We start from the raw sequence: 16,022 nt of genomic DNA, 5'->3' as shown, positions 1-16,022 counted from the left end.
AATTTCACACCCCGCTTTTCCGAATCGCACCGATTGAAAATGGAGCATGTTTTTTTGTTTTGTTACAAAATTTGTTACAGACGCGCAGATAAAATCATCATACTCGCTTGTGTCGGGTTTTACCGTTTCATTGTTCCCGAGCGATGCAAATACATATTAAATTTATGCAAAAAACGAGAAGAAAAAGTCATGCAATGCGTGCAAGAGTAATCGCATAATGACTGTTTGCGTAACTCAAGATTTTGAATTGAAAAAAGTGTAGTTAAATGTTAATGTTTTCATTGTGCTTGATTCTTCTTTTAATATACTTTTCAATGTTTATTTCTTGGGTGAAAAATCGAATAAGAATCTTTTTATCATTTAGTTTATTTATACAGTGCCCACCATAACTATAGGGATAATCGTTTTTCGTGATTTGTGGAAAATCCGGAAGAGATAGATAAAAACAGTGCATGTACGAATTGTGCAAAATACTATTTCACATCTTTGTATTTTTTCCATTTTTTAAAATCATTATTACTTATTACTTATTACGAATTTAGGGTCGTACCATAACTATAAAAACACCTCGAAAATTTGTTTTTTTTTTAGTAAAAATGAAATTAAAAAATCGTCCAAATATATAAATAACATATACTACGAAAACTTAACAGAAATAAACTTTTAAGATTTTTTATGAGTTTTATAAGAATGTTTATCATAATATAAATCAAACAAAAGCGACACAAAAACCTCAACAACGATTTTTTTTAGCAAAACCCAAATGTTTGCTGTTGTCACCATTGATGTTCTCTTGGTTAAATGGTTTAAATATCTTTAGAATACCCTGTGTGTGATACCTTAAATTTGAGGCTCATTTACCGAACCTTATTTTAAAAAAAAGCACCAACCCTTTTTCAATTGTCACTGCAATCACATGAAACAGGTTCAAATATTTGTCCAATTCGCGCCCCAAAAACACCGACGACATCAAAACTAATGCATTCGCAAACGTACCCATTGCATTTGCAAAACCAATACCAATGAATGGGTTTAAAAAACTGCGAGCGTCAAATTTCCCGCCACAACGCAGCACCAGAGCTCGCCGGCGCATGCTTCCCAGTGGTTCAGCCCGTTATCAAATTTTCGGGGTTGGAGTGGTTGGAGTGGCGTTAATATATTTGCGAAAACTTCCCACAACGAACCACGCCACCTGGCAGACCGATGACTCATCAACGTCGCTGATCGCTGTGCGCTTCTGTGCGTGTGCGTGTGCGGTTTTTTTTGCACACAATCAAATACTTTATTCTACCACACCATCATAGCACGTGTTTTGCAGCCCTTGTCGTCTTCGTCGGCTCGGTCGATGCTGTGCTGCAGGGTAGCGCATAATCTTTTCCCTGGTGTCTTCCTACTGTATGTTGGCCTTTCATTTCCTTCTTCGCCAATGTGTACACAGCTCATCTGCTTTGGCAATTTAATGCTGATTCAGTAAGTTATGTATTTGTGAGTGTATGTCTCGGTGTAGCAGACGGAAGGGATGTTTGCAAATAATCAGCTCTTCTGTCGGGGAACAAAAGGGAATGATGTTGATGAAGGATTTTTTTTCATTTTGCCTCGTAATCATAAATGGTCACCAATGAATGTACGACTTCTTTGTCGTAATCCGTCTGGCAAGGGAATTATTAGATATCAATTAACATCACTCTCAGCCGAGTGTCGTTGGCCAGTAGTAGACTGGTTCATTTTAATGTTGACGTACTTTATGAACAATTCTCATTTTAATTAATTCCCTCCGTTTGTTCTGGCTGGTAAATCGATGACATCACTTTTTTGTTTGGCAACGTTTCCTACCTCGAATTTGGTAGTAGAGAGTGAGATGGATCTATAAGGTGTTGCATGGCGTGCAGAGATGACATAACTTTAATTCCAATTGAATGAATTATACGCAACCGAAAGCTGGTAAAGACAGTAAATGGGGTTTAAGGCGTAGGTTTCGAATCGGACGCCAGCGAAAAGCGGTTTCTCTGGATCTGCTCTCGCGTGTTAGAGAGCTTTGCCGGGTGCGTGCAAATCTAAAAATCAACCATATTTTTGTTTTTTTTTTTTACTTTTTTTTCCTCTGCCGCAATGTCTCGTTGGCTGATGTGTGATGTAAGTAGCTTGACGCAAAAATGTCACGAAATAAATGTCATATAATATACATTAGCCTTGACGAATGCAGCCAGATTTGGAATATATTACAGTGACTTCAATTATACAATTAAACATGAAATCAGAAAGCAGCATTTTGCCTCAGTAAAGAGAATCATCATATTTAGTGTTTCTGTGAGACGGCAAATTTTAACTGAATTGTTGGATAAGGATGTGGTTGAATTCTAAGTTTGACAGTTATTTGAGCTAATTTTACTGGTTTGACCCATCAATTGCCAAATGCAAAAGAACTCCCATTTGGTTGCATTTGAAAAACAATTTTAAAAAATTATAAAATACTGTAGGAATCAGATCAAATAATTAATTCAGTGGCTAAAACTTACAGCTTCAATCAAAATTACACGAAAATTCGCTATAATCTCACTGAAAACCTCGAAATTTGATACACGCGAATATTCGATTTGATCCACATTAATAGCGTATATCAAGAAATATCTGTATGTACCGTAATCGTGAGGAAAAAATCGAAAATTCTAATCGTTTTAATTTGCCTCTTGCTTTTGCAAAACAATTCTTGGACATAAAAACCTCAAAAATCATATTTGTATACCTCGGAGACGACTACATGGCACTACGTACTGTTGTTGTTTATAGGTTTAAAGAGGTTTTAGGCCTATTAGGGTCTCTTTCGTCTCTGATAAGTTGTTTAGGTAACTAAAACCATCCAACCCCACGTGCATCAGATTAAACTTCTCTGTCAAATCTACCCTGTGGTGAGTTGTGCGATAATTCGGCCATTTTCATCACGTTGCGTCAGTCTATTTGCAAGAGTCGAATCTACAGTATGATTATATTATACGCTTTGTTTCTTAATATTGTTAAATTAGATTATGAAGTTAAGATTATTAGCTTTTTTAATTCCTTGCGGTTCTTAGACTAGATTTCATCAATATTTATGTTCAGTTTTCAGTTTCAATGCTTGAGGTTCTTTTGAAATTGTGTGACTGTTAGTTAGTTTGGTATAACCAATTTGCAGTCTTCATATTTTGTCAGTTTTTATTGTTATGGAGATCTGGCCGTGGGTTGATGATGTAATGTATGTTTTTGGTTATTTTTGTTTAATTTCCGTTCTTTTAATAACAGTGAAAGTTATTCGTGCTATTATTTATTTAGTCTAACAAAATGATTTTTCATTTTTTTTTATATTGTTAATTTATCACACCGTTTGCAAAGGGGTCTAAACACGCTCACAAAAAAGCCCTTGGCAGCGTAGTAGTAGTTACCTTTGGTCCAAGTTCACGCGCAAAAGCAATCGTGCGTAAATAACAGCGACATGTGAACACTAGCTGAGTGGCGATGAAAAAAACGCATCGCGCCCACTGCCCGGGGCCGTACTCACTAGAACGAGGTGACATCGATACGCCAGGGGATTAGACATCATTTCACGTCCCGGTGTTGTTTACATCGTCGCTTAGCCGTCGTTCCACGCTCGAAGGTTGCCCTTTAGAGTGTGTCCGATTCTGTTTACAGAAACTTGCCGTTGTGTTGGATACGTTAACTTGAGGAAAGAAGCCGTCAAGTAAGCGCGCGCGCGCGAGATCGTGCATGATCGAGGATGATTCGTTTTCCCTTCCGTTCATTCTTGCCCCGTCTTTCTGCGTGTTCTGTTTTGGTTGCACTTTCTATACTGGTTGGTGGTTTGTTTACCTTTGTTGAGTGTGTGTGTGTGTGACGTTTGCGAAACTTTTCGCCCTCGTTGGGTGGCAAGAAGATGGCAGAGACGTGGCAGTGGCATTGCGTGTTGTGTCAACTTGCGGTTTGCTGTCCTCTCGCTGATTTCGACACTCATTTTGGGAGCATATTATATTTTTCACGCCAACCAATACCGTGTGCAAAAAAGAGTATGTTCACAACGTCTCACACACACACTCTCGTACAGCCATACAGCCAAGCCATTTCCGTCTGGCGCTTGTCTGGGATATTCAGTGCAGAAAGAATTTCAACCCTGCCCTCTCGTTGGTGCTCACTATGCACATTCGACCATTTCTCAGAGTGTGTGAGTTTGCTGAATTAGGTCAGCATAAGAGCGCATTCACTCGGTGTCGGCCCCTAGCGGAAGCTGTCGCCCGAGCTGCCCCGGTAAGTAGATCCTCCGGAACCGGGCCAGGATGGGTTCTGTCTCCTGTGGCAACGCCAGCATTCTTTGTGCTTATGTAACTCGATGCGCTCACCGTAGCATCCGGTTTCGTCCTCTCCCGGTTGGGTGGGCCCCTGGAGTTAGTTGGGCCATTGAACTTTGCACTTTTTTCTCCCTCTCTCTCTCTCGTTTGCATTGTCTCTCTCACTGCAAAGGTTTTGCAATCGGTGCAATTGAGCAACGCCATTTATTGCAACACCCGGGCCAAACGGTGCTTGGCCACACGGGATTGATTTTCTGCTGCAAATGGAGAACCTTTACGCGAGAGTGCCGAGCGATTGATTACCGATAAGTTTGTGTTTCATCTCACCCCCGATGGTGGAGGTTTCATGTTTCACTTCCTTTGACGTTCTTTTCGATTAAAAAAAAAATGAGCGAACGGCTGGGTGCGGGCATTATTTATTCCATCCAATTTGTGGCGAATAAATATACAATCAATATTAGCGATATCGATTGGGTTTTGCTGAAGATAACTGGGACGCTGGCATCGTGTGACGTCCAGGTACAGTGTCTTATATATAAGAAAATCAATATTCTTGTTGGAGTTGGGTTCGATGCAAATGTCTAATGGGAATAGTTGAAATATGCATGGCGCCAAATGCAGGTCGTTGATTCGTATCAGCTATTTGGAACCAGGCCACGTGTTCTTCTGGATAAAATATTATTCTCTCATAACTGAAGGTACGTGTGGCAGTATAATCATCATGTATTTAAGAATATTTTTATCAATATTCAGATAATCAATTTTCTGTTTAAGACATTTTTATACGTCATATTATCAACGAGGAAGCTGACCTTATTTGATCAAACTTGGGAATCTTATGGTCTCTAATGCATGCACTGTTAGAAGTTTGAAGATCCCTTAATAAAAAGCGAGAGGATCTTATCTACATTCTTGACTGAACTTTTAAAGTTAAACAACAAATTATCTATCTTTTAATCCAATTTAAGGATGTGAAGCTTGAAAAGGGTTGAAATTGAGCATTCAAATCATTGTTTACATATAGATTTCAAGTTTTATCTACATTGTAAAATGTTTAAGAACCACAAATCTCTGCTGAGAATGATTCTTGACACTCATAATAAATGTTGTTTTATTCCTTTTGAAAAGATTTAATGAATAAATAGAAGAATATAAGAAATTGTTATACTGAATATTTGAATTACGACGATTTGCCGATTTTTGGAAATCTTGTACTTCAACGAATTGAATATAAGTAAATAACATGAACAAGATTCCATTAACACTTCAAGATTTACTGCAATATGATATCAAAATTCTATACAGACCTCCAATTTCTGAGAGTACCATCCATAAAGTGCACCACTTGTACCAGGCACCAAGTAAAAACACCAGGAAGTGGTTCATCAACACCATTAGCATAGCGCTGTAGCGCTCATCGTGAGGTCCATTCCCTTGTGCACGAGGTCAAAAGTGGTAATTTTACCAACCGGCGTTCTGAACCGAGGTCATGCCCGTACCCCCCACCACAGTACCCGAGTACCCGTTAATTACAAACAAAACCACACTCAGAATGTTCTTTCAATGAGACAGCTTCCAGTCTCCGCTGGCCAGCGCGTTCTCACCATTGCCACTTTGGCAATTAAATGTCCCAACACAACCGACATAGACATTGTGCTGAGTGTGGATGAACGCAGCGGAATTCCGTAAATAAGTGCAGCTAAATAATCCACCACCGCTTGTCGGTGCGCTTGTTTACATAAATATTCCAATTCTGTGAATTATCACCAAACCGATTCAAGTGCATTCGCCTGTGTTTAAAGTGCGTCTGTTGTTAAAAGGCGTGCGTTTCAGCGAGAACAGAATCCACAGAGCTGTTCCACGAGAAATAGCGTATCCATCAGCTGGAAGTGCGGAACGCTGAATGATGGAAATTTATGGAAGGGTTTGCCTGAAACCACGGAGAAGAAAAATAGATACTCGCGTGGCGTATTACTGCACACAACCATGAGAACGTAATGTTCTCATGGTGGATGTAAAACGTGATCGTTAAAACCGAAAACTCGGCTAGCTTCCTTGCTAATAATTGCGCGGTTCGTGGGAGGGGGCTGTCGATGCATTGTGTAAACATTGGCATAAAAGTAGCGCACGTTCGGTAGACGGTTTTAGATTTTGTGATGATTATTTTAGAGCTTCGAAGAATGCAATGCGTACATCCGCGAAGGGGGCAATACGCACAACGGTAGGCGTTTTTGCGTCTTTCTATAGCGAGTATCGTTCGTGTATTTTACATAATTAAAGACAGGTGGTTGCATAGAAACGTCAAATTGTTCAGGATTATGCTAGTTTTAGCTTCGCATTTCTCCTATCCAAAATTATTTAAATAGCAAAAAAGGGCAGATGGGAACAGGCAAAGTAATAAGTACGTTTTTAGGATCTCAAATACCATCAACATTTGAATTGTAATATAAATACGGACACAAGTATTCCTGGGAAATTTGAGGAAATCCAAACATTCTATTATTGCAATAAGAAATTATACAAAAAATGATGTTAGAATTACTTGACCTATGGCGTAGTAATGTACTTATGCCCATAAAGTTATTTAAAAAGCAGGAAGTCATTTCGTCCCTCAAATATATAGCATAGATTAAGCAAACAACTATTTAAATGAAAGGACTTTCAACAACGGTCAATGTAATCTTTGTAAAGGTTTAAATAATAATAGTTTATATTTTTTATTTTTTAATCCAATAAATAATATTTTTTTAATTATTTAGTTTAATAAATTTAAGGTCAAAATCAATGTTTTAAAATATGTTTGTGTGAGGAAAAGTCAAAATGGCCCACAACAACCTTCCCTGCTCACTAATAAAAATGATAACGAAAAAGTAGAGACAAAAGCATAGTCAATCTCAATAATTAGCGATTTCTTAATGTATTGCTTTGTAGCCAGATTGATTGAGCAAATTTAATTGATTATATAATCAATCATAATATTAAAAGAAAAATGTTTATTATATTTTACACGTTTTTGTTTCCAAATAAACAAAATATTTCTAAGGATTTATTGTTAATTTCTTTTCTTTAATTATACTATTGAATATTTGAAAAACAAATTAATTAAGAAAACGTGTTAAACATTTTCTTTTGCATCTTTTCATAAAAAAAACTATGTTCAATGTTTTGTTTTCCTCCAACTCAACTATCGACATGCTTTTTGTTTTGGTAATATTTAACTTCGAAAGAAAAAGAAAACAAACCAACAATAAATGCATATCACATTTCGTAAATCCTTCAATTTATGGGCCATTAAACCAGCCGATTGTATCCGTAAGCGATTACGGTTTTTCTCCAATAAAACAATTAAGCTTCTCGCAGCTTCAAATGCTCATCATCTCCCGTTTTGATTGCTATTTGATGAGTCACAGTGATCAAACAAATCTAAATCAATGGCTGGAAAGAAGGAAACAAAAAACGAACAACAACCACCACCATAACGTGGTGGAGAACCACCAAAGTCCTCTCCCAGTGAATGACATTCCGAAAGCGTTACCAGGGCCTGGCGTGGCGCAGTAAGGCGCAACACTTTCCCTCTCATAATCGTCACACAGGCAGCTCGTGTACATCGCCATCACATACGGGTTTTTGTTGATTATTTCCATACGGGGTGGTGAACGCGCTATCACACTTGTTTGGAACAGCCCTTTCGTTGTTGCCGTTGTTTGAATATGGCGGCCGGAATGGATGGATTATAGCGGCATCTTCTTCCTGCACTTGGGCCAAAGGCAATCGATACTATTGTTGGGTTTGATGCACGATGTTCATCGGACATACATACACACGCAGTTCAGCCACACGAGGGCAGACCGGTAGTGTAAGGTGCAGGTTAACGCGTATGCGCGCCATCCAACGCTCGTCGTTTACGGCTTGTTGAGAGATGATGGTGCTTGGAGGGATGGGGGCAGAAGGAGCGAAAAACAAGGTGGATAAACACTACAAACGTTTGGCAATGATGTGCGCACAGTAGTTTGTGCCCGCAGTGTCTATAAATAGCCATTTGTTTGGTTCGCGATCACGCGTTCTCTCGTCGTCCGGGCGTCGTGGTGTGCGAGACCTCTAATCGACAACCCCGCGCGGAAATATGATATGTTTGCTGTTGATATAAAACTCATAGAAGATGTCGAAGACATTGAAATTGTTTAATTATCATGAAAAGATGTCCATTTGTAAGGCATAGTTAAAAACTGATGTTGTTTTCTGATATCTTGGTCAAAATCTGTGACATACCATTGAAATATTGAAGAATCATCATCATCGCCCTTTCTATCGTGTCCATGCCGTATGCAACCTATTGTAAAAGTGTTGTAACATGTAGTTGTCCAATTTTTTCAACATCCATACTCGTCCGTTACTCAATTTCTCGCCCTGGAGCGGACACAACTTCTCTATCGCCTCGAGGGACATTACATCCTCCCAGCTACAGATCCTCCGAGGTTCGCGCAACGGGGAAAGCTGCCTCTGTGCGGTGACCCGAGGTCACCACTTGTCACCACTTGCTGGGAGGGAAGGGTACACGAGCACCAACGGCATCCGAAAACGGCGATTGGAGCAAATTCAATTCCAACTCGTTGTGATGCTGTGAGGTCAAAGGAGCGGCCTAAGCGTGTGCCTCAGAGATCACCCCGCATGATCATCATCGCCGCGAACAAGCGCGAGGATCTACCCCGACCCTGTTGGGTTACGATGATGGCCATGTGAAGTCTGGCTGCGTTGGTAGTTGTGTGTGTGTGTGTGTGGGACCGATGGCCATGCCGGCGGGTTTTGTTTTGTTATTCGCGCTCTCCTGCACGCGGATGATCTCATAGCCTTTGAAGGGGGGAGCAAACTGGATTCCCTCCAAAAATGAGAATAAAATGCGAAGCACAGAAAAAAAGACACTTCGTTAGACGCGGCCACATGCAATACTAACACATGTGCACGAGCGCGTCACGCACAGGGTGTTTCGACGCGTTTTGCGATGCAATGTTTAGAGTATTTTGTTTTTTCAAAAATATTTTCGTTGAGTTGAGTTGAGAAAGAATGAGATTGCAGTAAAAGTGGGACAGAGCGTATGTTTGGCAAGCTGTCGATTAACTGTCTCCTGTTGAAAATGATCGTAAATATAAACATTTCAACCGAAACCTGACCGCTCTTGGCACTGTATTCCTCGTTTCGTTGCGTCGGTGGGGGGGGGATTTGTGTGTTATTAGTACACGATCGTCATCAAGACAGCTGTCTTTAATTTTTGAACTTACTCCCATAAACCCCTTCGCCTTTTCTGCACCCAAAATCTGGTCAACAAATTGATGTTTTGTCATGTGTGTGTGGTTGTGGTTGCTGCTGCTTGTTGGCTACCGTGCGCTGGGCAAAAGGTAATTTATAGCTCGCCACAATTAATGAACATAAAGCGTGTTACCCTTTTACATACATCACACACAGCCCGAAGGCAACCTTCGAGCGATGATGGCATTTGCAAACATAATCGCCGGCGATCGATTTGAAGTTGGCACCTCACACAGTTCCGTTGGACGTTGAAACCCGTTTGTTTTTTACACTTTGCCGAGAGTTGAGGGGTTAGCCGATCACGTCATCGGCAGCTCGTGGAGTAGGTGCGTATGTAGAACCCTTGCTGTCGATACAATTGGTGGTAGGCATCACTTTTGAAAAGGTGTTGGTGCGATGACAGAGACATTCCTGGCTTTAAATGAGTGTGGTTTGTTCCGTACGCTTCAAAAATCTTATGCAAATAGAATGACCCCCGAGGCGGCGGGGGACGTTCTTGCGGCACGGAACAACCAATACACAAGCAAGCGGATTTACATAACAAGCGGGGGGTCTAATCAGCTTTTTTCGCTGCTTGGCTCGTGTGTTTTAAGGCTCCATTTTAACGATCAGCCCGTAGCCGGGGCAGAGACGTGTCTGCAATCAATGAATGTTGGGAGCTTCCAGTAGCTGCGCGCCGGTGGCACTCTAATCCCTGTGAGTGAAAGACTTCTGCCAGCGTTTTATTTTACGACAAAAAGAGTTTGCTTTGTCGTTGTTGTTGTTGGGTCTCTCCTTTTGTGGGCAATGTTTGGTACGTTTTACAGTTGGGCGCGATGAGCGAAGTAAACGTGCAACTATTTTTAAGGCGAAAAAGAGTTATTGCTGTGATGCGTTGTGTATCGGGCAGGAAGTGATTGAATGGAATAACAGTTTGGTTTTGTTCAGCGTAGTCATTTACAGGGGTTTCGCCTTGTTATTTGTGTTTTCAACAATAGCTATTTAATTTTATTTTTTACCCCTTTTATGTTGGTGTTTACCGTTAAAATTTGTACTTGAACTATGTGTCATTTACATTTTCGTCACAGATCAATGAAATGGGCAAAAAAATTAAATTATAACAAAATGTAGAAAATATAGAGTTTTCAAATCAGTTTCGAATGTAAACATTGTTATTCACCACATTCAAGATGTTTTGCAACAGCTGTCAAATGGTTTATTTGCCTCAAAATGAAATTTCAGTTTCAACACATGATTTTCCACACATAACAAAGAACTGTCAAACTCAATCCAGCTTGAGTCGTGTTGAAAATCATGTTGGAGAAATTAAAAATTATTGTGTTGAAAATGAAATGTCAGATTGATGTAGATTAACATCATTAATTTATTATTTTGCTCATTTTCAGTGCTCCTAAAACGTTGATTGTGATGTGAAAAAAGTATTACAAAAATGGAAAAAAGGAAACGATTTCCTATTAGATTAACAAATGTCTTAAACAAATGTCGGGCTGGAAAAATAATCCATTTTATTTGAATACTATTAGAACATTCCTTCAAAATATCAATCACGAGCAAGATTGCAGTAAGCAAATATCTACAATACAATCCAATTTCGCTTCCAATTAATGTTCTTTCATCATTCAATCCAGTGTGTCCCATTCCCTGCATCAGTTATTTTAATGAGATTATGAAAAAAAACCTCTGATTGTTTAATAATGCGCTTCGGATTATGCATGTGCATGCACAACAATCCCATCTGGCGGCACCTTAAAACGGTCCACGGGAAGAAGGAGGGTCCACAGGTCCTGCACGCTTTGATTGATATGTTTTTTTTTTTTTTTTGTTTAATTCAACCTTATCTCGGCACATTCTTTGTGCGAGCCATTAGACTGCTCAGGAAAAGGGATTAAAATCGAAAGCGCAGCAAAGATGGATGAGAAAAGTAAACATACGAACGGACGTTCTGAGATGGACGATGCTGTTCAGTAAAAAAAGATAATGCAAAAAACTGCTACTTATTGCAAAGAGCAGAAAGCAAAACACGCCTCGCATACATTTCAAAGTGCACGCCCGTGCTGAGACCACCAACACAGACAGTAGCCATTAATTAAGACGATGCCCAACGACCGATCGACGCTACTTCCTCATTCGAGCCGATTGAAAACCGTTCCTTCTATCTCCCGGTCTCAGTGGTTGATTGTCCCTTTTTTTGTTATGCTTCAGTGGTAAATCAACTTTCTCGCATGCTAATGTTTATTCAACCCTCATAGGCTTAAGTTCACGCGGGAGCAGCACAGGCAACCTTCACCACAGCTGCGCGCTACTGCGATGCACTTGATCAGCGTTGCTCAACGGCGCAAGTAACTCTAGCTGGAATACCGTTCAATAAAACGCTCTAACTGGTCCCTTTGTTGTTTTGCTGAAATGAGACAAAAAGTGTGTGTTTCTTGGGGATTTTTTTCTTCATAATTATGAATAACATAAACTACGCCCCAGGCGCAAAACATTATGACAAAGGAAAGAAAGACAAAACTACGCATAATCGAAAGCGGAATATATCAATCATCCGCTGTAGTGGAAAGTTGTCTCCCCGAAGACGATACCGCCGGTCGGGTACGTTGTCATCAACACGTACTGGAGCTGTCCGCGAATCACGCTGCAAGAGAGGTTGAAGAAAAGACCTTCACGACGGATGCGCCAACGGAAAGTGATCGCTCTTCCTCGTCCGGCTGTGTTTCTTATCACACGGGCGAAGACATTCCACTGGCACTTGTCTGTCTCCGTTGTCTCGCTGGGCTTGGGCACTTTGTTAAAGCCGGCCGGTGGCATTGCCGATGGGCTGGAAAAAGGGAAAGCCAGCCCCATCGCCGGACAGCACCTTTCTTTTCCACTTCCCCTGTTTTGCGTTTGTCTGCGGTCTGCGTTCATCTTCTTCCTGCAAATGTCTTAAACCTCCTGTGTTCCTCTGGCTACTCGTACATCGTTCAACGCTGGAGAGTATCGATCATTTCCCACCATATTATCTCCACACACACACACACACACACCCTTGGAAGCGCGTTTTCCCGCAGGCGCCAAGACGCAACTCGATTGTCGCAGTTTAGAAAACGGTGCGGCAGTTTAGTGCTTTCTACCGGTGTCTGTCTCCCGGTTGTCGTCGAGCGTTTAGCAAGGTCGTGGTGGTGGAGCTAACTTGCTAATCGATGGACGCTAAGGCAGCTGACGGATATCTCGCCGTACCTAATCGGGGTACAGTGCAGGGCACAAAAGGTGCAGCATTATTTTGAGGTGTTAGGTGAAATTAAATCTCCTGCAGAAATATTAATTTCTGGATAACTTTGAACGAATTCGTGCAGAAAAGCGTTTATAATACTAATTTCGAGGTTGAATGACGAGTGTGAAAAAATACTGAAGTAATGTATTGGAGTACTGAAATGGAGTATTGTACTGAAAAACTATAATTTGGTGCGATTTTTGAAAAGGAAAATAATTAAATTTAATTAAACAAAAAAGGACTTACGAATACACCTAATTCATTAGCTTGTTCTAGTGGTGAAAAAGTAATGTAAAATTGATTGATTAAAACTAAAAAAACGCAATAGTATGTTTATGTAACCAAGGCACTAAAATATGATTAGTAAAATGATGTTGATCATTATACAAAAGCGCGTCCGTGGACTGATATTTGAACAGCAAAGCAATGCGCATTGCGTAAATTGCATACAAACAGGCGTTTTGGAATGGGTGACGTAGATGCGGTACTATAATTTATGAAAACGCTTGGTGTCTAACTTATTTTAATATTTTTCTTTTATTTTAATGCACTTAATTAAAATTTTCTGTTTTGTGTTCTTGTCCTTCACTGTTCCGTCGATAAACGCTCTACGAAGACCTGTTAAAAGACACTGTTTTTATTCCACTACACTGTTGTGCAGAATTTGCCTACCTCTCTGCACGAGCATGCTCTTAATTACGATCGTCATCGATTTAACGATCGATAGAGAACTACACCGGGGGCTAATATAAATTACATTAGAGCGTGTCCACATGTTGATGTGGGTTAATGACAACCTTTACAGTGGAGAAAGAGTTGTGTTGCACTCCTTTGTATGTGGGGCGTTGTAGTGCAAGAAGAATATTCCCTGTCTCAGGCGAGGGTCCAAGTACAAGCGTGCTACGGACAAAACGCGAGGGTCACTCAAAGAAAACCGGGAAAGTGGTGCCGACTTTCCAGACGCAGACTTATGCAGCCCGCCAAGTCTAATTGTGTCAAGTCTTAGACCCCAGCTCAAGGTGGTAATTGGTGAAGGGCGATCAAGACACTGTCCCAGTGACCATTAAAATTGTTGAGCCAATAATTATAATAAATGGTTTGCTGGCCACTTTCTTAGCACTTTCTTCTTGTTAATTGTTTAACAACAAACTTCCTTGTGTAGAGGGAGGTCTTTTGTTACTGCAAACACTTATTAAAGTGAAGAAAATGTATGGAGATTAATACAAATTGCAAAAAAAAAAAAATCATGCTCAAGACACAATGCATACGATTAGATTAAATTGAACCACAATGTATATTCTTTAATATTGCAAAAAAAGGATAATTTGTTCGAAGCTTAACCTGCCCGCCTGTCTTGCGCGAAGTAGCTTAACGATGGAAAATGTAGTCCTAATTGTGGCAGACATTTATCGCTCAGCTCATTGATTGGAAACGGCAGTGGAGTGGCCATAAAGTAAGACAATAACTGTTTCCAAAGACAAGATCCAGCTGCTTTGCGCTGTACTTTATGAGCCTTCATTGTTTAACTTGTACTTTAAAGATCAAACTCGCTGTTGTAAGTATTCAATCCACCGAGCGGGTCCTCTCTCCACGGTGTGGTTCTTGTTTTAGCCTAATTAATACGTTAAAATTTGCTTCCCTGTCATCGTATTTCTTAGCCGCGATGTCGATTGTACCCGCGCATGGAAACGCAACGATCACCAGTAAAATGGTTGTATATGTACTCTTTCTTTTGCAGTCGCGATATAAACATGGATGATTGTTTTAAGCGTCTACCAATTGGGGAAATCCCTTCTTTCCCTTTTTGCTGTACTACCCCGTTCCCTTGATCTGGGCGTAGCTGAATCGTACTTGTTCTTGTTCGACACTTTATACTGCGTGCATGACTCATAAATACTCATTATCCCAAGGTCTTATTGTTGCCGGCAGAAGGAGGTTCATAATCTTTCTAGGCTGTGTGTTCCAATGTTGCACATGTTATGTACATAAAAACCCTTCGATAAAATCTCGATCTCGTGACAGGGTTGATGTTTTTTCTCTCTCTCTCAACGGTTCGCATTGTTCGGTCGGGTTGCGTATTAAGGCCGGGCTACATTGATCGTACTCGCAAGTGTAATTTCGATTTTCACTAGCGCATCTGGCGGCGGCTGACCGAAGCATTTTGCCAAACAATTCGGAGCCGCTCCAGAAAAAACGTTAATTTTTCATGTTTTTTACTTAAATCGGAGGAGAAAAGTGTTGTAAAACGTAGATACACATGTCTTGCACGTATTGCATCCATTTTTGCAATGGAAAACGATGGAAAAACTACTTAATTTTGAGATCCGGCAGGTCCATTCCCTCGATGACCAAAAAAAGCTTCCACCAGCCGCCGCCAGATGCGCTAGTGAAAATCAAAATTACGCTTGTGAGTACGATCAATGTAGCCCGGCCTTTATGTTCTACAGTTTATTATGCTCGATAAATTAAAATTATTTACGTTTGGGATGATTCTTAGAACGGGTACTTTGTACGCTTGTATGTTTGTACCATACCAATTCATGGTATTTTTAGCGATAACAACAATGACACAATTTACTTGCTTGTTTTGTGTTTATAAAATCATCCATATTATTATTTTTATCTCGCTGTGGCATAACATATTTAGCTGTAGCTGTTAACAAAACTTAATGCACGATATTGCTGTGTATTTCTAAAAAAAAGCACTGCAGTCAAATGTTTAATTTATTGCCGTATTGTTCTAGCCCATGGGCGACTTTTCGGCGTCTCGAAAAAAGAAACGCACGTTTCAGTTAAGACATTAATAAAAATTTGATTCATAATACAGAACAAAACGCGAAAAAAAAGACGCAAATGTGTTGAAAACGTGGTGTAGAATCTGCGCTTTGCATTATTAACCCTGAGCTGCTTGCACAAAGGCCAGCCGGTCCGAGTCGTTTGAAGTCGCAACTTTTTTTTCTGTTTCACGCATGTATCAAAACGAGATTAAATTTCATTGTCTCGCGTCCAGAACAAATCGTAACATGGGTTGAAAATGAAAGAAAAAGAACACTCACTCCGCAATGAGTGGAGAAAAAGATCGAGCTGCGTTGCTGCATTGATGCACCGACGAAAACGTGAGCTGCATATTTTATGAGTTGTCACTTGATGCT

At 40.3% G+C, this 16,022-nt stretch overlaps 1 protein-coding gene across 6 annotated transcripts in view; it reads left to right on the top strand.

The window, feature by feature from the left end:
• The window catches only part of LOC4578347 (dedicator of cytokinesis protein 9), a 91,374-nt gene that overhangs the window by 2,873 nt on the left and 72,479 nt on the right, over nucleotides 1-16,022 (top strand). The gene's annotated exons all lie outside the window — the stretch shown is intronic.

Source organism: Anopheles gambiae, chromosome 3 (assembly GCF_943734735.2).
Source record: "Anopheles gambiae chromosome 3, idAnoGambNW_F1_1, whole genome shotgun sequence".
Lineage (NCBI taxonomy): Eukaryota > Metazoa > Arthropoda > Insecta > Diptera > Culicidae > Anopheles > Anopheles gambiae.
This window is presented reverse-complemented; position numbering and strand designations above follow the sequence as displayed.